Below are 23547 nucleotides of genomic sequence, written 5' to 3' on the forward strand. Positions count from 1 at the left end.
CCATAATCTCTGAGGCCAGCAGAAGCCCCGGCATTTATGGTTTGTTTATTTGAGCACCTCCTGTGGATATCGACCCAGCCCTGTTGTAAACACTAGAATAAGGCCTTCTCCGATCGTTGGGTGGATTTACTTTCTGCGCAGGGATGAGCCATCCAATTGTGACCTAGATTAGACACACAGAGACGGTGAACACAGACTCTCTCTATTTAATGATTACAGTAGTTTTATCCGAACAAACTTCCTATTATTTCTGTATTGAATCATATGACTATTTCAACACTTTTCCTCTGCACTGTGAGGATAATGGTTATGGCTGATATCAAATGCTCCCAGATAAGGGGATACAACTTGGAATTTCAGTAATTTCTTTGTCTTGAAAACCCTTACAGCAGCACTCCTATGTTCCAGCTGCTTGTTGTCATTCCATCGATGATTGACTGTAAACATCAGAGGCTCATAGGATCAGATAGGACGCTTCATTATGCTAATCTAAGCAGTCTCCTTTTCACAGGATTGCTGAAACAAGCTGAATAAAACATGCTTCAGTCTCACCAAAATGGAGACATGCCTTCCATGCATTTCTTTTTCATTTCAACCTTTCGATGCTTTTTTTTTTTTTTCCTTTTTTTTTTATATAGCGCTTTGTGTGCAACTGGATCCTATATCCGGCTTAAATTAATTGGCCAACTTCCTTTTTAATAGGCCTTGTGGTCTGGTTCTTACCAGCCACCAGAAACTAATAGCCCCGGTCACACTGCATGAAAATCATATAAACATCCCTGGCCTGTTTCACATGAGTATACACTTGCAGTCCATCACTTTGTTTTTTTTTTTCCTCCTCAACTTTCTCGAGTCATCAGACGGTTACTCGCTCTTCAAAGACGTGATACTGCAGTTGAGATCATGATACATATTTATGCTGTTACGCTTGGCTGTTTATGGTTAGTAATTTGCATTAAACCTTTGCCTGGTTTGTGCTGAAAGACAGGACACCTGAGAGACATATGGCGGAGATATTCATGATAAGCATGAATATCCTTAACCTGAAAAGGAATACCACATGTGAATGTGCACACATACATGTGCACACGATTCCTAGGACCTTAGGCCTCTGAGGACTATGGTAATACCCTGTATAATACCCCACATCAGTTACAGAGAGCATTTGCAGCAGGCGGACTAATTTAGAATGGATGTGCTGCAGGCAGCTGTGAGGAATTCTATTATTGCTCTAAAAAAAAAAACAAAAAAAAAAAACAAGTATCTATATGGAAATTTTTTTTCCACCAGTATGTGAGTCTGCTGGATTGTTATATGATAATCCCACTGTAATTAATGGTTCCTCCAGCAAAGGGTGGCTAATTAATGCAGAAGCAGGCATTGAACACATATGGATTTTTTGTGGTAACTATTGGAAAATTCAAGAGACATGTCGGTAAACACGCCTGTTCTCCCACGGGCATTAAAGAGACCACACACATGGAATTTCATTGTTTGTCCTTTTTGCTGGCCGGAGGCCTCCAAAGCACACAATAGAAAGATAACTGCAGGGAGTGTGAAATATAATTTTGCAAAAAATTACTCATATACTGTAAAATGAATCCAGTGAACATTCTCATGATTTAGTCATTTCATTTGAGATTTTTTTAGGGGAGTGCATTTACCTTTTGTTTGCTTTATATGGTGAATTGATCAGAAATGATTGTGGTCAGCAGTGCATGCAGAGCCTGCATGTCACTGACAAGCAACACTCTCCAGTGTATCCAAGAACCCTTAAATTGGACTAAACTACTCATTTTGAAGAGACAGCTCTTGTAGACCAGTCAAGTGAGAACTGTCCAAGTTTTGCTTTTGTATCAAAGACCAAAAAAGTTGTTGCATGGCATGTTTGAGGCAATACACTTAATAGTAGTTAATACTAGGCATTGAACATTCTGCAATGTCACTTTTCCATGTGCACATTGCAATGCCAATACTAAAACGATATATTGTGCACAGAAGACAGTTTCCTGCTCAAGTTGTAGACAGAACTGGCAGTAAATGGATAGCATTTAAATGTGTCTTTCTGAATAATCTTCGTTAATGTCTTGTTGTAATGATTTTATGTCTTATACCACTTGGACTACCTTTGTCTTTGACAGGTGCTGCACTAATAATCTGTAATTATCTTGTCTGTAAGGTAGTTATAGCAAATGGGGTCCTCTTGCAGCAAGGAAAGCTCAAAATATACCTGTGGTGAAGAAATATAAAAAGTATATCTGTGCACATTTAAAAGAGTATACATACATATACCCAGAGTTTCTTTCTTTTTTTCTTTTTTTTTTTACAACTTATTAAAATCTATTTATAGCCCCATTTAAAGATCCAGTGTGTAGAATTTTGTGGCATCTAGCAGTAAGCTTGCAGATTCCAACCAAGTGAACACCCTTCATTTCACCATCCCTTACAATGCCAAAATGTGATTGGCCCACTCTAGAGCCACTGTTTGGTTTGTCTGCTCGAGGCCTCTGTGAAAACTTGGTGGTGCAACATGGCGGACTCCGCCAGAGGACCCGCTCTCTCTGTAGATGTAAAAGGCTTGTTCCAAGGTAACAACTTTATGACTATTATATTTAATTTCTGGCAATATTATATTTCATTCATACCCACAAATCATATACACAGGAACTTTAAATGATGTGGATGATATTTCATTAAAAAAAAATCATACTACAGGAACTTTGAACTGGTTTGGCATTAAACTAATGTGTCCATAAACAAACTAAACCATCAGCAAAAACAATTGCTATTTCTGAATAGATGTTACAGTCATTCTTAATTTCCCTCACACTGTTTTGGACTCCAATTAGTCATAAAATTGAGTGATAAATTGAGGAGCATCACAGCATGAGAGCAGAAGCTGCTCTGTACTCTGGTGGTACAGCACTTAAACAAACTTTACTTTGCTATGTCTGTCGAGTCCGCTTAGATCGCCAAAAAGTGAAAGTTCCCTTGTAGTAGATTTAAGATACATGAGTCACCCCAGAACTGACAAAACAGAATCACAATACTCAAAGCCCACGGTCTGCTTCGAACCCTGACGCAAAGCTTCCCACATAGCTGACTTGTAAGCATACGGGAATGGTGCATCTCTCCCTGAAATTGCTTTAGCAATTTCTCACCCCCCCCCAATTTTCATTCTCTCCATTTTGCAATCTCAATCGACCCCGCCTCTCCATCACTCCTCTTTCTCCGTCTGTTATTAGCAGTTCTTTAATAATGAACCCAACAGGCGTCCTCTTCATTAGGCAGGCAGGGGGAGAGAGGCCAGCAAGCCGAGCTGACCCTGCTACACTTTCCTCATTGGGGATCTGGCACAGGAATTTTAATAGGAGAGCAACGCAGGCAGGCAGGTCAGTCCATGAGACACACTGTGCATGCCAATCTGAGCTGACCAACCGGCGTGAACACAGCAAGTGTGCCGCGCTGCTAGCCTGACAGTCTGTAACAAGCGTGGAGGAAGGGAAGGGAGACGGGGGGGGGGGGGGGATGAAGGGAAGTGGGAAAGCGGTGGTAAAGGATCAAGAGGGACAACGCTGAGGTATTGAGCTGCTATTCAGGTGAGAGGAGAGGAGGAGGAGGAGGATGGAGGGACAGGGTGACAAGAGCCCAGTGGCAAACTGAGACAACCCCTGTCACGCTCGTCATACTAATAAAGCGGGTAGGATTTGTGCTAATTGCCTTTTTATTTATGCTAACCGAGCAATTGTTATGGGAGAAATGTGGATGCATCATGGGGACTGTTAAGGAGCCTCGTAATCTGAAACTAAAAAATGCTAATGGTGGGTATCTCCCTCAGGAAACAGAATGAGCAGTATTTCATGTCCCCTAAACCAGCCGCATGAGTATAAGCTAAATAAAAGGTGTGAGCTTGCAGTGGGCTTTTAGTGCTACTCTGCTAGGCTGGGTAATAAACCATTCACTCTCTTCCTCCATGCTTAAACAGTCTGCCTTTGAGCTACACTTTATATCACCCCTTTTTAAAATATCCCTGCCCTGAACCGCACAGGTGATTTGTTGTATATTCACCACCGGGCCGGAGGATTTTCTTTTTTAGCTTCTCCCCGCGTGGTAATTGCCACGTCGACCTTGATGCAGATAGGATAAATGAAACATATCCTCTGTCAAGACTCGGCCATTAGTAGTGCCACAGAATTACCTCATTTCCTCTGTGATCTCTGTAAACATTTCTGATTCTGCGCATGCCTGCCCATTCTGCAATACGATCCCCGACTTTCCGAGAGAGCACTCTCACACTGGGTGCCTCGTTCCAAAAGATACTGTGCTTACCTAGCCGAATACCTCAATCCATTTCCACTATAAATTGTGCACACACACGCAGCTTTCAGTCAAGAGCAAAACATCTCCTCTGGGAGAAGCTGAGACTGTTTGATAAAGCAAAATTGTTTTTTTTGTTTTTTTCTTTTGGGATTTTGAGATCAAGCTCCAGGAAAGATAAATGACAGGAAAGAAGTACATCACGAACTTGTAACCCAAAAGTGTTTTATAAATTCACAGGGACTGGGGATATTTGTACAGTGTACGAGGAGGGCACGATGGCTATTAAACTTTTTTTTATTATTTACCTACATGATGCTATTATTTCATCATGAGTTTTATGAGAGATAAGGACAGGTGGGGAGACAACAGCCACTGCCCCCACCTACAAGTAAACTTGAACAGCGAGTAAGAGTTGCATGCGTGGATGGTCATGCTCGGACTCATCACTGTCCTGTGCTTGTGGGAGCACATTTTCTGTTTATTCCATGTGCATGTGTAAGTGTTGGACTACTTAAACACCACAGAGGAGATCTAGTTCTCAGTCTCTTCACGGGCCTTTATTTAGGTGCAGTTGACACAATGTCTGCTTTCTTTGAACACTGATTTGGACACGTATTATTATGGCTGTGAAACTTTATTTTTCAAGTTGAAGATACAGAGCTATTACATGCTCTGCTTCACCAAAAGTTAGTTTTCCAGATACAAACAAAGACTTTGGTTGTTTAATCTCTCGTGCCTTATTCCTGTCAATTTTCCCAGACCCTAGATACAATCAACTATTTATTGCCTCCCTTAGTTACTGTGCTTCTGCTGTCACACTTTCCATCTCACCACAGCAAACATGTCATTTATCATGACAATGGTGGCAGGTGGTGGAAACAATAGATTCTTAATTTCAGAGAGATGTAAACAAAAGCTGGTGTCTCATTTCTTGCTGAAGGCCATAGATTTTCCTAAAGACAACTGTTGCTAACACTAGTTTAATAAGTTGGTTCAAAACTGTCAACCACCATAACAAACACAAAACAGAAGTCCTAAAAAAAAAGGTCAAAGATTTGCACTCAATTGCAACATGCTGTACATGATATAATGACAACTTCATAAACAACTAAGTCGTTGTTCCCGAGCCATGGCATGAAATAATTTCCGGGATGACGTTCCAGTGAAGTTGACCTTAAATGTTCTGAATATTAAAGATCATAAAGTCATAATTCTGTCCTATTTGAATTTTGCAAGAAACGTTGTATGATTTGTTGAGAGATGGCCAAGTCTCAAGTCCAAGTGGATGTCTGTGCCAAATTTGAAGGAATTCCCTGAATGCATGAGATATGTGAGATACGCTGTTCATAAAAATGGGGCAACAAGCAGTCACGGTGGCCTTTCCCTCCTTGTGTCAAGGTTTAAATAATTCCTGAAAGGTGTTTGTGAGATACTGAGTTCACAGAGGCATGAAAACTTGAGGCTTAAACTCCATGTCCCAAAACACTTTTTTGTCCATTGCTTTCATTTCCACTCTTTCTATTGTTTATAGTGTATCCTTCTTGAGCTCTTTTGACATTTGGATACATTTGAAGGTTGAAAGACCTATTGTGGTCTAGACAGCTACTGAGCTATGACTGATCAAGTTAGGGGTTTAGCAAACAGTCTGTTTTTTAAGACAGAAATATGTTAACCAGACCACAATGCTTCCTTTTTCCAATCTTCTTTTTTCTACTGTCAAAACAGGATGCATTAGTCCACAAAGAAACCACATACCACATTTTCAAATATTCAGATTAAGTCAATATATCTGCAGGAGGAACAATAACAATACACACGACCAGAAAGAGCTAATAAAAATAAATCACCCCTCTATAAACAAATTCTCTTTGACTCTGTTCCATTACTGAGTATCGACTGTGGTTTTCATATCAGAATATGCACTAAGACGCGTTCTGGTAATGCAGTTCTATATGGTGTATTTTCAGCACTGACAGCAGCTATATTTCAGATTGGATCACACCGAAAATCTATAAATACATCACTTGTAATTGTCCACAGCCTGTCAGTGCCACAATCACAATATGCTTTGTCATGTGTGGAGGACAAAGACTTTAATGAAGAGCACGGTATTGGGCCTTCCTATTGTTCTCATTTCTTGCCCTGTCAGCTTTGCAAATTAAGAATGATGTTCCTATTTGTCTTGCAGTTTATTTGTTGCAAAATGGTTGATTTAGCTCAAACTAACACATGGTGCACAGCTCCTCCCGTCAGTCCAAAGTTAGTGCATGCTGTAGTGAGAGCTGATTTTGAAAGCGAGAAATGGGATGTCAGGCTGAGAGAAATGAAAACATTCAAACAGTTAAATTTGTCATCTTGAGTTTTGATCCAAGATGTCACTTAAGTTTTAAGAATGACTGAAAGCTCCAAAATAATTTCCAGTACTTTAAAGGATAACAAATATCCAAACAGATGTTACTGTCCTTGCATTTTGAATATATTAAGTAGAAAAGTATCATACAGGTGCTGCAGATCCTTCAACAATTAAAAGCATGCCCTCTTTGACATACTGTGTATTGGACGGGCCTCAAAGACTTTGAAATTGCAATCCACAAAACAAACTTGATGATGTAACTACAAAATATGCATTACAAAGTGGCCTCAAGGCATCACCAGCAACACACTGAGCTCATTTTGCCTTTGATTCTTCACAGCATTAGTTTGTAATGTTGGAACAGATGGAGAAGTGAGAAGATAACAGCTACTTCTGTGTAGCGTCTGCAATCATCAGCCTCCAACCAGTTTAATCCATTGCAAAGCACAAAACCTATAGTCTGCCACCGAACCAAGTCTTAACATTTTCATTTTCTTTACATTTATTTATGGTTTAGTAAGTAAGTAACTGGATATGTGTATATCCCGGGTACCTTTGTGCACATTTTGGATGCTTTATTGTCAAATACTCATTCATTTCTGATGAATGCCTCAGTTCACAGTTTTAACAAACTGGACTGTATATAATGGGTTAATGGCTACTGCAATAGCCAGCGGCATAAATTTGCCAAAATGAGACGCATTTTGACTTCAACTAGATTTTATCATCCAAGGTCACAAAAGTAAAAACCATTTAAATTATGTTTCCAGGTCTGAAAAGTTAAGCCAGTGGGGACGTGCCTTAAACCTGCATCCCTTCCTTCCTTCCTTATGGCCATCAGTGCGACTCCACTGCTTTCAAAAATATGTATGTAAACTTATGAGCAAATTACTTTACCTCTCACTTGATTTATTACCTGATTAAACAGTTTCTGAATGAGTTTACCATCTCAGTCACAAGTTTCAAGTCTTCTTTAATACAGCATCGTGTTCAGTTCATAATTTATGTTTCCATTTAGAGTCAACAGACACTAAAGCAGGGTATGCTTGTGGCTGTGGCACCTTTCTGATTGACAAGACTTGTCCCTTGATTTCTTAGTCAGGTCCAATCTAGTCTCTGGCTCCAAAGCTGGAGGAAGGTGGTGGCTGCACAAATGATCACTCTTGGTTGGGGGAAAACAGTATTCCGGCTCATTTGCATGTCTTTAAAACTATCACGATTGTCTTGGGCAGCACATAACCTAGGATGCAGCAACAGTTCCCCTGCAAAATACTGTAGGGGGAAATTTGTGGCACTTAATTGGCTAAATCCCCTTAAAAGACAGATAACAGCAGCTCTCTTGTTTATGTTTGTGGTATTAGTGAACAGGTTAGGGTTATTATAACTTGTTTCATTTAGTAGGTTGCTAGCTCAGGGGGTTGTTGTTCTTTCAAGTAGCAATGGAGATTTTGAAAACAGTCCACTCCATGCAGATAAGTATAGTGTGAGGAAGCTTGTGAATAGGCACCTGATAAGAGGCTTTACACCCACAGTCTACATACTAGTCCAATCATGATAGATTCACAGCAATGCCTCTCCAGTTCCACCATCTAGTCCAAATATTGCCATTTCTGGCTCCTAAAAAACAACTTGGTGCCGGCCATAATGCCAAACCTCGAGGCTTCAAAGCGGTACTAACCAATCCAGGGGGTGACATCATGGGTTTACATTTAGACCAAAGTAGTGAAACTCGTTGCTGTGTGTGCAAGAGACTGTGTGTTTGTAAAAATACATGTGCTCACACATGTATGGCTGCATACATTTAAGCTCACGGGCATGTGCTTTGTAATTATAGTCCATGTGTCTCATCCAAGTCTCATATCAGTTCGGATGCATCAGATTACCCTATCAGAGTCTGCCTGTCCAGCGAGGCCATCAGTCCAACACTAATCCTCCTTTGATGAGTCTAGCTTCACAGGAAAAGCACTGACATTTCACACTAAGGCCTTCTCCCCTTCCTTCTGCCACGCACGGACGGACCTTGGCTCTGGTGAGATGCTCTTTCATCCCGACCTCGGTGAGATGAGGGTCTGGATTCAGATGACTGGAGGATTAGATGGCAGCTCACAGGAGACCGAGAGACTGATGTCTGAAAGGAAGACTCAGGAGACACGGCCTCAAAGTAGAGAGATGCTAGGACAGGTACTGCGTCAGGGTTAGTTAGTCAACACAGAACAGCTTGTGGTGAAAGACAACTTGTCGGACAAATTGTATCGTCTCTAACCTGCAATAACAAGGTTTTAGGTCCGACTTCAATTTTAGTCATGTGTTCTGTCAGCGTCACGGAGCAAAATCCTACATATCACTCACTATATAAGCTCGTCAAGGTGAGAATATCAGCAAGACACCAAACTGTATAAGTGATAAATGTGTTTTGAATGTTTCTCAGACATAACAAAGCAGACTGTCGCAGTTTGCTGATGTTGCAGACGGTGTCATGTGTAGGAACATCAGATTACATTACACAAACTGAGAAAATACAAATGAAATAGTATGCTGTTTTTTTCTGTTGGACTAAACATACAAACATAGATAGAAAATAGACAAATCTTGAAAAAATGTAAGTGCTTCAATAATTCACAAGTGAGTCCATAATTTGTTATCTGGTGAGTTAGCTTTGCTCTTTAAAACCCATTAGGTAGAGCCATTAAACATGAACATGCACGGAACATTAAATTGCCCTTAGATGGAATTCTATCAACACAGAGTTAACCAATAATCACTGATGTGTCATTACATTGTGGGAAAATTGTTAAAGTTGTTAATGTACGACCTTTCATGGCTTCTTGTAGAGAAATGAAAGGTCAACGTGAAATGAAATGAAAGGGAATGAAATGAAAAGAAAAGGTGGATTTAGACTGTTTTCAATTTGTAGTGACTCTTCAAGAGATTGTCAGCTGCCATAACAATAGATTATCGATTAATCATTAGTAATATTGTTTTCTTTTGTAAATTACAAATAAATCACTAGTATTTTCCCATAACAGTGTTTTGTATTTGATTAGGAAATACCTGTCAAGCACTCTCGGGTTTAGGATTAGAGTAAGTATTCGTAACTTGTCACAAGATACTTGTCTCGGATAATCAGTTATTAACACATTTTGAATTGGTTAAATTCTAAATGCTGATTAATCAATTAGTCATTAACATCCTGAATACATTTCAAAATATCAATGTAAAGTATGCCACAAAAGCAGCATCGTCAGTCTTTGTACAAACACCTACCAGAGCAAAGAGAATATTGGAAAAAAACACACCGAAATGCAGCCAGCCTCTCAGACAATTGTGCAGTAGAAAAAAACAAAAAACAAACCTAAAATAAAATAAAATATCCTGGAAAGAAGCCTGTGTTTATGTTTATGATCAGAAAAAGCTGCTAGCAACTCACTGAATCACACTGAGTTTTAAACTCTTAAGAATTAACATCCGATATGAATCAAAATTAAGCTACTATGGGTGGTAAAATAATACTAAAATCTGTGATTACTTTTCTCATTTACTGTAGTATTATTATCCTATTATTAACTTCCTGCTGAATATGGAGCACAGACAGAATGCTGAGGGTAGATTTGGCAAGAACAAACGAAGAGAGATCATATATCCCAACACAATTTGCACTGGCTCTCTGTGGGTTTTAGAGTTGTTTTCAAAACCCAGCTGATTACTTATAAAGCACTGAGCGGCCAATTTCCTGTTAAGATTACTGAGCTTTTACAGTATGTCCCCACTCATCACTGTGAAATCTTAAGCCTTTCTGCACACAGACGAGAGATGAAATGTGACCAACCTTTTCACTGTTTAAGGGCCAAATTTCTCTGATTCTTTTCATGACTGTTGACTGCCTGTTATGTGTTTCTTTGAATTGTTCTATTAGTCTTCATCAAGAACATTAGAGTGACTGTTTCCTTGTTGCCCCGGGAAACCAAAACCACCCAGCTGAGCTGATCTTGTAACAGAATAATGGTTTGTCGGATGCAGCTATTGTCCAGGAGTAGCTTGTTGAAGTGAAATAAAGATCTCTTTTCAGATGACATGTCTGTCAGAACTGTTTTGTCATAATCAACTCTGAATATCATCTATCTCCAGATTTTTTAAAGAAAAATAAAACATGTGACAGTCACTATTATAAAGAAGTATTGTAGAGCTGCAGACATGCCCCTCCCTAAAAAATCTTGTTTTCCCCATGTAAGAAAGCATGTTTGTTTGGTACAGACCCCAACAAATGTCCCATCCTCATGATTTTATTAGTTTTGTCAGTGCAAATGAAAATCATGATGCAAAAAAATGATCGTTACCATTAATCATGATTTATATTGAAATCGTAATGTCTGTCAAAATAATATGACGCAATATGAATTAGAGCCTGAGCAATATTTTATTTTTGAGGCAGATGCAGATATCAACTTTAGGGAGTAGACATTAATACTAATATAACAGTCAATATATCTTTCGCAGTGATCCCTCAAATGTGGGTATCAAACACTTAAAAGATGAAAGACGGAGTCAGGATGATATACAGTTTAATTTTGTTGTCTAGAATGGCATCAGTGCAGCAAACTTGATGAGGATAATTGAATTTTAATATTTTACCCTAAGCATATTTTTCTGCATTAAAATCTTTAGAAATAATTATTCATATTGGCGCATATTTGACAAAATATACAGTCCCAATTTGTAATATGTAGCTGTGACGTTTGACCATTTTGTTTGTCACCTCTATCAGAAAATCAATTAACAAAGCCTTTGTGTTCAACTACAAAAGGGAGCCAGGAAAGAAAAGACTTAGAAATGTTTTTTAAAAAAATGTCTTAATAATGCTGCAAGAAGCAACAATTGAATGCAGATATCTCATGCTGTATTCCCACTTAATATAACCTGGGAGTCACGCTGTGCAAACCACATTACACAATTGCACCGCTGCTGTTGGTACTGTAATACAAGGTGGAAACCCTTTTGCTTTCAGAGCACAGGATCAATATCTTCATATACAGGCTTCAGAGGCATGTTAGTTTTATGAACTAAAAGCTCTGCTGTTGCCTCTGCCTCCACTCTGGTAACTTTGCACTGCAGACTTGACTGATTTAAGAAATAATAAAAACAGCTTAAAAAACAGCTGGCCCACTGGACGGCTATCGATTTCGCACAGCAGAGGCAGATCAAGAGGTACATTTATGATCAGACAGGGGGCAAGAAATTATACAACAGCACAAACCTGCTATTGATTGGACGGAGCAGTGTGAACTGCTGAAAACTTAACCACTGTGTACACAATCCTGCAATGTTGACGGTGGGAGAAGAGAAGAGAAGAGAAGAGAAGAGAAGAGAAGAGAAGAGAAGAGAAGAGAAAACTGGAGCTTTCTGAGTACGATGCTATGTGTAGGACACATTTAATACACTGAATTTAACTTAAATGTAAGTGCGACTGAGGGAATCTGTGCAAGTTAACCCCCTGTGGGTACCTATGGGGGGTTAGACTGCAGCACTGCATCTGCGGATGCTGTAAACTTGCCAACTAGGAAATCACAGATAGATGCAGGGACAAGCAGAAGGACACACAGGGTGAGACGAGTGAAAGGAAGAGGTTCAACTCCAAACAAGGATAACAACAAAGAAAATCCTACACATTGCAACATGATGGTTTATAGCACCTTTCAGTGTTGTCTTCTCAAATACATTTTTCTACAGCAGAGCAATCGGGTGGATGCGTACACAGTGACCCGCAGAAAGAGTGACTTCCACATTCTTTTAACATTTAGTTTCCTATATTCACACTATTGAAACACCTCCCTCTTCTTATTCAGAGACAGAAAAAGGTTGAGACAGCAAAATAAAATCATAAGGGTCACAAAAGAGCCATGTAGACTAAATTACCAAATCTGAAATAATTCAATATTCATTACCTATGATATTGTCCTTAACCTCATAACAAGTCATTTATTTTTAACTTAAACGTAATAGCATATCAGATTAGCACCCAGAAAAGGTTTGCTCATTCCAAATTAATGTGAAGGTCAGGCTTTTCTAAAAATACTCTATATTCTCTATCAGCAGCAAGATTAAATTGTTCCAAGTCATTGCATCTAATTCTAATATCCAATATACCTATAAAATGATGAATGCCAAATATTCAAACTGCTTTTCTTATATGTACAAGTGACATAACTTTAATTTCCAGGAATAATATGGATCTTCTGTAACTGCCAATCTTAACAATTAATATCACTACTGCTTGATTTCTTTAAGGAAAAAGATTTACAGATTTTCTGACCATAAAATCTGCTTATATTTCGATCGGAATTTAAAGTGGTCTCTCTGTGTTGTCTCTTGTCCCCCAACATCCTGTTTCAACAGGAAACATGTAAAATAACAGATGCCATTACAGATGCCGGATGTTCCCAAAATGCCATTTCATTGTGACTTGAATATTTGATGAAGCACAGGATGGGGTAGCCTTTGAGGCATGCAAATAATGTTGCAGGACTTCTATAATGACTACAAGCCAACTGAATTCTTTTTTTTTTTTTCCCGTGAGCAACTGAAGCTCCAACACGATAAACACAAAGTGATATTTTGCATAAAACAAGATTGACTTGCTTGGTTCATTAACGCACTGAACAGGTGAGCAGGTGATTAATTGAATGAACAAATGACTCTGTGTTGTTGAAAGCACGCCTCAAACACCTCCTGCCACACCAAGGTGTGTCACTGCCTCCCTCTGGAACTGCAAGGAAGCACACACCTCACCAAGAAGAGTGCCTCCAACACCCTCTTTGGCTTCTTTATATCAGAGCTGAACTGGTCTCTATTGTCACTTCAACTGCAATGAAGCATGATAAAAAAAAATTCCCTTTCTGAATATCAAGAAGGGCAGCAGGTAAGCTCAGTGTCTTCATGACGGACACAGAATTAAAGCTGTCTCAAGCTTCGACAAACTATCAACTCTCCTGCAACAGACTCATCTAGAGCCTTGGCAGAACCTCCTCATCAGGCAACTCGAGTCATCTGCTGCATAGTAAGCTGAGAAGAGAAACTGGTGATATATCAGCGCTGCATGCCTTCTCTGATCCGTCTGATTAGTGACAATGCAGTGAAAGGTCCCATTTATCCAAAACGCGCATTAATGCACACAGCAAGGCACGATGACGTCAATCAGATATCAGATGCACCAGGGAGGCCAATGTGTTAACGTTAAAATCGGATACCCAAATAAAAATTAATCACATTTGCCGCGAGTGTCAGTGTGGTGTTGATGCCTTAGGTATGATGTCACTCCGTGGACCCGATAGGTCAGACAGAGTGATCACATGAAGCGCACAGGCTGGCATAACGATCTGAATGCAGTGAAGCTTTAAACAAAGCTGTTGCTAAAGAAAACAATGGTGGTAGTGACACTATTCTCTGCCTTCTGTCTGTGTGCGTTTGATAAGAAGATCCCGAGCATCCTGAATCCTTTCTGTATCAGTCTCCCTAATCCAGCCCCTCCCACGTCTGTCCCCTGCTCTCTCCATCTCCACAGACTCTATAATGACATTTGGTCACTGTAAAGAGCCATGATGGTGCTGTTAACCACGAGGAGGGAGGTGGTTGTCACGGTTACCTGATGCAGCATGGTGCTGGACCATCTGCCATGCACAAGACAGCTCCCCGCTCACTGCTGTAATTACAGAAAACCCCAAGCAGCCAGTGAGCCCTGGCACACATGAGGACGAGAGGTGTGTGTGAGTGACAGAAGAAGAGAGACAAGTAACTGGGAGTCATCTGTGCGTGTGTGCGTATTTGTGTGCGACAGCCAAAGGAAGAAATGCTGAAACGGAACAGAGTTATTAGCCAACGTGTAAGTTTAAACAATGTGGTGTCACTTACGTACATCCAACAACAGGATGTCCCAATTCGAACACGGCAGATCAAGGCATGTTTGTTCGTAGATCCATCCGTTCCAGCTACGGTACAAAAAAAGCCTGTTCCATTGCCATTACTTTGTTTGTTGTAACCCATTGTGCTCCACACACACCAGCTGTCACAAACACCCCATTGTGCTCCATTAAAACACTGGAACTGTTTCCTATCATACAGCATCGTGAGTAAGTCAGCCATGAAGTGCACAAACAAATAAACAGCAGCCAGAAGTTTCAATTAACGGTATCCATGTGACAGCGAGCGTTACTGAGAGAGGTTGCTTAAATGGTCAATTTACTTCACTTTGCTCAGTGACATTTTGCATTTGCACCACACCACTATAGGGCTGCAGTTGGCTAAAACACTGGATGTTAACTTGTTGTTGTTCATGCTGGGAATGACAGTAAGTGACAAAATACAGCATCTGTCAAATATAAGAGCTTGACCAATGAATCAGCTGGTCAATATCGGCCTATCACAGATGCATCAGTGTCAGCATATACATATTTTGCCCAATATGCACCGATACAAAAACGTTGTCAGAGATTAAAATGCAGAAAAAGATCATTAACAATTAATTTTATTCCCAGTTAAATTTACTGTTTCAGTGCACTGAGTTTATTGTTAATCTGTAAATCTGTAAATCACAAGTGTTGGATTACCACATTTATGTGATCATTGCCAAAATGTGTGTATCGCCTGATATATTGATATGTATAAAATTCCCAATATCTGTATCAGCATTGGCACCCAAAATGGAAAATTGGTTTTCAAACTGTTGTACAAAAGCGGCACTGGAATTTTCATTTGTTACATCACAAAAGTATTTTAATGCACCAGTACTGTAAGGCACATTAAATCATCTTTCCTTCAGTCTTAAAATTCAAATGATAGAGGCTGAGAAATTCTCTAAAAATCTAAATTTTACCTTGAAACTTTCTTCAGAACTCAAGATGAATGACACTTTTCCTTTCATCTTATTTAATCATCAAGGTTTTTTGTTTTGTTTCCTCTGCAAAATAAACTCATAAGAAAGAAGAAAGGTCTGTAAAGCACTTGCACATGGAAGCTGGGAATGTTGTGGCTTGCAGTGCAAATATCGCACATTACAACATTGACGGGTTCGGTATAATTAACTGTAAACAGCAGTTTCCAGGTATAGCAGTATCATTTTCAGAATTTCAGAACTGTGCATAATAACAGTGGATAAAATAATCCAAGGCAAATGTGATTACTTTATTTCTTCAAGCATAGAATAAACAGAATAGCATACGATAATGTTGTCGTCATTTGTTTTTGTCAGGACCAAATCTCTTTTCATGAAATAATGATGGGTTTGAATTACAGTGATATTGTTTAGTGTTCGTGTTTTACGCTTCATCTGTTTTTCATCCAGTGAGCTTACTGGACTTGGCACCAAACCTTTTCTACAGTATGATCTATTAAACCTTTTGGCAAATGTAGCGTAAAATGAGGCACTTTATTGATTTGCATACCTCTCTCTATACTGAAGATGTGGGTCATTTTCAGGGATGGGATTAGGATGGGTTATAAGTATACTTATTTTCTTATATCGACAGTAACAATGAAGTCTGACCAGAAAAATGTTTTTAAAAAATGTAGGAGGATAAATCCATCTACGACCTTTCAGCTAAAGTATGCAGATCTATTTCCTCTAAAACCTGAACTGACAGACAAAAAACAAAAAGCTTTTTTTTTTTTTAATTGCACATTGCAATACTGATGCTGACAACTTCACAGTGACAAGAAACTACTGTTTTGTTTTGTTTTTTGTTTTTTTTTGCTCATTCCAAACTAAGATTAATAGATTAATTATTTAGGCTATCAAATGTTTAAAAACAAAACCTGAAACATGTCAATCATGCTTTCACAGAGCCCAAAGTGATGTCTTTAAAAAGCATTTTTCTGTCAATTACATTTAGGAAGCTGAAAACCAGCAAATATTAATCTTTTTCAGCTTGAAAATTACTGAAACAAGACATCTATTATAAAAACAATTGCCAACTAATTTCCTTGCAAGGAGTAGGCTGCAGCTCTAATACTGATTATGTGAAAAATCTCTCAACATGAACGGCTCTTAAAAGTCAACATTCCTGTGCAGCGACCCTGATGAAACAAGTAGCAGGAGCGTGTGACTCAGCTGTTGCTAAACTCTTTGCCTTCTTGCCTCTAATCCCTGGCATCAGCACATAGTGAGGGTGAGTGCACTGGACACGTTGGAGCAAGGATCACAAACTGTCCCTGTGGGGATGGATACCAAGGGCAACAGCGTAGGTCAGACACCGGTTGGTACTGCGCTGCATTGACCAGGCAAACAATTTGGTGAGCAGCACACTACTGCTGCTGTACTTTTTTTTATAATAAAGTGCAAGAAAAGCAATTAAGAACCAAATGTGGTTTAAATTGCCTGGTGATCCAATTAAAAGCGAAGCCCTGCAGATAGTAGTCTGCTCCTAATGAGGTAAAATTAACAGCATTAGCATTGCCTCCTCCTGACTGTCTACATATAAAAACTTCCTTCTTTCTGCCTTTTCATATTTTTCTTCCTGTGGGCATGTCCTGTTCTGAATGTCTGCAGAAAATAAATATGTGTATTTGGAGTTATTATCGCTCTCTAATTTACCGTAATGAAAGTGCTAGCCTGCGCTGGCAGATGAGCCATTTTAATTTAAGCATCGAATGCAGGCCTGCATATTAATGACCCTATTTGCATAAATCATGTCACTCCACTCTGGATTCCAATTAAACTCTTGATTAATTGCTCGGCTGACCCGTTAAATAGAATCCTTTAAGTGGTTCAACAGGCCACCAAAGCCTGTTGACACACACTCACACTCACACAAGCACACGACTGTAAACTCACACATAATTTACTCTGAATAAAATTAATCAGAAGAAAGGGATCTACAAATTTTGAAATGTGAACATCCTCTGGGAAGTGTGAAACCTGTAGGACAAAATGCAGAGTGAAAAGCCAAACTCACCAAGTCAAGTCTCAGTTTAGGAGCGAGACGCTTCGCCCAACAAGATAATGATATAAATGTCATTGCCAGAGATGAAAACCCCACCGTGTGTGTGTGTGTGTGTGTGTGTGTGTGTGTGTGTGTGTGTGTGTGTGTGTGTGTGTGTGTGTGTGTGTGTGTGTGTGTGTGTGTGTGTGTGCGTGCGTGCGTGTGAGTGAGAGAGGGATGACACTTTTTCCTAATTCCCTGTTTTTGCTAGAATGATAGGCTTTTGGCTTTCAGTGCAGAGTAATACAATAGAAAGCATAAAAAAGCTGGTTTATACAAATTATACTGTGAATTAAACTCTTATTATCCTCAACAAATTAAAGAGAATGTGAAAGACTAAATTAAAAAGAAGCTGTGATTGTGATCACACACACCACACACACATTTACTTATTTCCCCTCCATAGGCATCAACTGTTATTTTTTTCACTCAGGGCAGATATTGTAATCTAGGAGATCAATAACTGATGTACAACTTCAAATCTCAGAACTATTTTGAGGGACTTCCCTTGAGTGTTTCCTGTTTCTGCAACTTTACACTTCCCTTCAACAAAATTAAAGTGAAATGCAACACTAAAATGCAACCTAGGCTTTTTCTGTGAATGTATATGAGTCAAACCTTTGTTTAAAAGCATAATTACAACAAAAGAGACACTTTTAAGATTTACCATATCTTTGGTCAAACTCATTTTCAAGTGCTTGGGGCCAATTAGCCATAGCATCAAAATCGCTATTTTTAAAACACTAAGAAGGCTCGACACAACATGAACCCTTGCTCATAGTATCACCAGAATCTCTACACATGAACACAAGCATTGAGAACATTGTTTGTGTACACAGAGTTTACTATAAAGAGAGTTTTTGGCTAATTATAAATAGCAGTTTTGATGCTATCACTAATTTGCCCCAAGCATTCCCACTGAAAATGAGTTTGACCCAAAAACTAAAATACAGTAAAACTTAAAATTGCCTCTTATGTCGTAATTATGCTTTTACACGAAGGTTTGACTCATATACATTCACAAAACAGGCTAAGTTGCATTTTGGCGAGAGTTTCATTTTAAGTCAGCAACTTTATTCATCAGTTTCTTTGCAGAGACAAGTTACACAGTGTTGATAGGCTGTAACTTCAGATCAGATCAGTGTGCGAGACAGTGAGCAAGACCAAAGAGTGGTGACTAACAACAGAAAGGATGCTGAATCAGAGCAAAATTATGCTTTCAAATTAAAGTCTTTATAAGCAATCAGATGCAAAAAAAACAAACAAACAAACAAACAAAAAAACACTAATAGATAATCCTAAATAAAATGCTGAATATCAGCCCCAGTAATCAGCCAAGCCTCTTTGGTATTGTTGTGGCTGCTGTTTACTACTGTTTATGCATTCTGTGACTGCTGACCACAGTGGGTTCCTTATTTTGTCTTCAACTCATATAAACGCTTCTGGGATACAGCTGCACTGTGTTTAAGACACAGAAGTAACCAAGGCCTGAAAAACAGCCTACAAATGAGGTCTAATCACAGGGAATGCTGTTTAAACACACCTCAAGTTGTAAATAATGTACAGGAATTGGCAAATAAGATCACCACCATTTCAAAAAGCACTGCAGTTGTGAGTGATGTTCAGAGAACTGGTGATGCCACTGACTGGCCAATAAAACAACAAACAACAGCTTCCATATCAACCAATCATATTCTAATGGTATGATATTCTTAGACGGTACCATCAGCTCCCTGCTGGGCAGGAAATTATGTTTACAGATGTTACCATGGCAACAACAAACATATGGTAGCATTGGCCATCAGTTGGAAGCTGTGATCTCACTTTCATGAGCATGTCTTGGAAACATTTTAATGCTCAGCGCAGTCTAAAGTTCAACAGTGTTTCTTCATATGCCATTTTAAATGATAATACATCACATTAGATAGGGACGACATGTCAGCCACTCCAACACAGGCCAATAAGTAAGATGTTTCACTGCTGTCAAAGACATTAGCATAAAGATTACATAACTAACACAAGAATAGAAACAAAGTGGCTAAATGTGACAGATTATTAAGTTATTTCAGGTTTTCTGCATGTTTTCAAGCAAGCAGCATTAATCTGGTGTGTGGAGTTAGGCAGTGATGGGCTGTAGAGCTCCACATCCACCTCAGCACTGTCAGCTCTGCATGCCTGCTGTCTGTCATTGGCTCTCAGGTCACAGAGCTGGCCTCTAGCAGCCTGACTGATAGGGAGGCCTGTGTGTGTGTGTGTGTGTGTGTGTGTGTGTGTGTGTGTGTGTGTGTGTGTGTGTGTGTGTGTGTGTGTGTGTGTGTGTGTGTGTCCAATACACTGGTCAGCATGATGACTTCAATACTGGCTTATGATAAATCCATCAGTATTAGTGTACATCGGCAGATTTTTAAAAAGAAGATTTCAGCTAACCATCATGTAATGCATTTTGTTTGACTGAGCCAAATCTTTTCAAAAGATGAATGTATTTTCAACTATTTATTGCTGTTGTTTTTAGTGCTTAAATGATTAGTCTGTTTAATTAAATAGAATTGATTGTAAGAAAGAGGAATTTAATCACAGTGATGTTGCTAGTGACGTGTACCGCATCTCTAGTAGGGGTCAACTGGTTAATCTGCACCAATAGGATGTTGTCACAACGATCACACTTGGCAGAACTTGACTTCATTAGTAGCCCAAGGATGAGCATCCTACCCCCATGCACTGACTGTTTCATTCCACCAGTACACCGACCGAGTCACTAGCATTAGCTTTAAGCAGGAGTAGTCCAACATGCACCTGTGCCCCTGAGTGGACCTCTGGGATCGACTGACATAAAAACCTATGGGTCCCGGGAACTGAAAAACAAATTATTTAATCATTTAAGTTTTTTGTCAAAGGAAAACACTGATAAATTGAATATCATTGGGAGCCTATGAAGACATGACCTCATCTTGCGCTTGAATGTTTCCACTACTGGCAATTTTTATCAACTGAAGCTTTTAGAGCAGAAAATAATGACAGATGAAATTGGTGATTAAATAATTCTTGGCTGCAGCCCTACTTATTACTTACATTTATGTTCTTGCTGCTCTTGAAGGGGCACTATGTAGCTTTAGGGGACAAATTCAATCAGAATTGCAATATTTACAATATTAATGATGTGACAATACAGGCTCAGAAAACAGATTTTTTTTCCATAAGTGAATAAACAAGCTGCTCTCAGAGGAAAATAATGTCCCCAGAACACTGTTTGAAGCTAGGAAGGTGGCAGGGTCCGCCAAATATAAACAAGCTAAAACAGTCACAAAACAAAGAGTTTGTTTATTGAGGCATGAAAAAACATAAGTCAATGAACATCTACCTCGTCTGATTGAAATTTCTTCCCCACAACTATGCACCTTGACAGAGGTTTTGTCTGTTATTTGCTGATTCAAAGAAACCAATATTTGCTTATACAGCCTAATCTAATCTCCTCAAATATTAATATCAGTATTTGCATACAGTCTGTGTGTCTGAGCAGGAAAGTCAAAAATAGAATCGAAAAACACACAAAGGCAGAGAGAGAGAGAGAGAGAGAGAGAGAGAGAGAGAGAGAGAGAGAGAGAGAGAGAGAGAGAAGGAGGTGTAAGGTATATGTGCCTGACTCCATGCTGTACCTGCTGGACTTGGCAGCGACAGGCACTGTCATCTGACCCTCTCCTCTCTTTCACTGGCTTCACGCCAACCTGCCTGAGCTGAGCCAGGCACATCGGATTAATATCTGCTGGCCTGTTACATGGCTCTGTCCTTACATCACTGTCCTCTGGTACTGACTGTACAGTGAAACAGAGGCAACGGACAAGACGCACGTCAAAACACACACAAACACCCTATTCTTCACATCAAGGCAGCAGTACGAGACGTGTCAAACTGAAAATTCCTCTGCACTGCTCATGGAGTTACAACATTTATTAACTCGATACATCAGTCCGACGTTCTGGTTCATACAGACATCGCTCAGCACATGAATTCTACATGAATTGCTCTCATTTTGAAGAGCTTCTTTCCGATGCACCTGCATAACAAGTACTGCATGTGCAAGTTTTTGTCTAATCAGCTCGCCATACTGGATTTCAGCCATTAGCAGTAGGGTGCCAAAGTGAGAATCATGCAGTGAGAGAGGCTACTGATTGTGGAAGCCTGCAGTAAAGACTTGACTTTTTGCCTTTTCTCTTGAAGGATTTAGAAAAGTTAAGCTGAATTCAAGATGAGTAAATGAAATATTTATTTGGCTTATTTAACTGGAATAAGACAAAAATAATCAGAAAATGGTGCTTGTTATTAGCTCGACTACGGTTTTATAGCAGGTTTCCTGATAAAACAAGTCGTAAAGATGATAAAGAGTTCAGGATGAATCATTGAAGATAAAAACATAAAAGAATACAGGAGAAAAGGATGAGTGCATTGGTACAGTATATATGTGTGTCATGTTTCTGTGTCGCATACTGCATTCACAGAAAAACTCTAATCATTCATCAATCATTTAATCAATCATATAATTTTATTGTTTGTGTCACAAGCATTTCACATTTATTACATGCTGGCTAAATAAAAGGAATATTTTCAGAGAAGATATAAAAGATTACACCAACGACATCCTGAGGATAAAAGCGAACAAAATGTATTATTTTTGAATTGTCCCTGAATTTGCTTGGCTTGGCTTAGATGTGTCCTCAATATCAAAAACTCCACACAAAAACTGTGCACTCTGAAGTATTAGAGGGTCTCTGAGTTATCAGTCTACATACAGGAGCCTATAGCTTGCCAGCTTTTACTCTGGGAATTTTATCATGACAATAGCAAAGCCGCCTCGGGGCCCTTTTAAGCTTCCCTCATTTCATTTCCATCTCTATTGCTCTCTGAGTTCAGTTACATTTGGCTGTGCATCACCATGGCAGCGGACACTGGCCCTTATGTCTGACTCAGACATCATCCAGAGCATTTCAGCTCTGAGTGAGTCATAATGAGTCCCACTCTCCACAGCTACAGCACTGAAAATAGGCTCACTTTCCTCCTTAAGATTTCTCTGGGGAGAACGTCTGTGATCATCTCTCAAAACGCTCTTTTCATTCCGCAACAAACATTTTTTCCAAAAATAAATAAGAGCTAGGAATGTTGGGATCCAGCCAAGTGGGTAGTGGATGTGTGTGAACAGGATATGCACACAAGGACAGAGAAACACATCATAAACAGGTTGACACAGAAACTGTGCATATAAACAAAGAAGCGACATTAACTGTACGCACATACTGTATAACCTATTAGAGCCTAACAAGGGCCTCAAGACATTAATCTCTAGGTCTGTGACAATTCTCCAAGTCTATGATTCAATTTTACTTTCTATTTCAAGGTCACGATTAAATTACATTTTCAAATGAAACATTAATATTCAGCGCAGTTATCATTGGGGTATTTTTTCAGTGTGCGATTGGCAATTAAATAGAATTATTTAAAAATGCGTTACTTTGGCTCTAATGCAGCAATATTCCTCTGTCTGGAGTCACTCAACGTACCACCCACGACATCATCTGATTGGTTGCATGTCAGAAGTATTATCAACATGAATAATGTTAATGTGCAAAATAACTAATAACTGTTAGTTATCAAATAATTACATTACATCAATACATTACCGAATTAATATTTTCCCCAAAGTTTTGCCAGTAATGCATCTGAAACATATTTTCTGAATATGTTGATATAGAACATAAGAGGTTAAAATCATTTTCTGACAGTTCAAGATTAACCCCTGCACAGAGGAGCTCAGATTCATTTGCTTGTATGCAGTGTGTGTGTGTGTGTGTGTGTGCGCGTGTGTGCGTGTGTGTGTATGAGCTTCAGCCTCCAGGCCTCCAGTTCTGCTAAATGAGA

General features: G+C 39.3%; 1 protein-coding gene across 6 annotated transcripts in view; it reads right to left on the reverse strand.

Moving 5' to 3' along the window:
* The window catches only part of rbms3 (RNA binding motif, single stranded interacting protein), a 282075-nt gene that overhangs the window by 239046 nt on the left and 19482 nt on the right, over positions 1-23547 (reverse strand). Inside the window, exon 1 of one of the 6 annotated variants that reach the window (XM_037092871.1) lies at positions 8557-10540. The exons of the other annotated variants lie outside the window; for them this stretch is intronic. The gene's annotated coding sequence lies outside the window, so the exon portion shown is untranslated. Of the gene's footprint in view, positions 1-8556; positions 10541-23547 lie in introns of those variants that run through there. 6 annotated transcript variants of the gene reach the window in all.

This window comes from Acanthopagrus latus, chromosome 3 (assembly GCF_904848185.1).
Source record: "Acanthopagrus latus isolate v.2019 chromosome 3, fAcaLat1.1, whole genome shotgun sequence".
NCBI lineage: Eukaryota > Metazoa > Chordata > Actinopteri > Spariformes > Sparidae > Acanthopagrus > Acanthopagrus latus.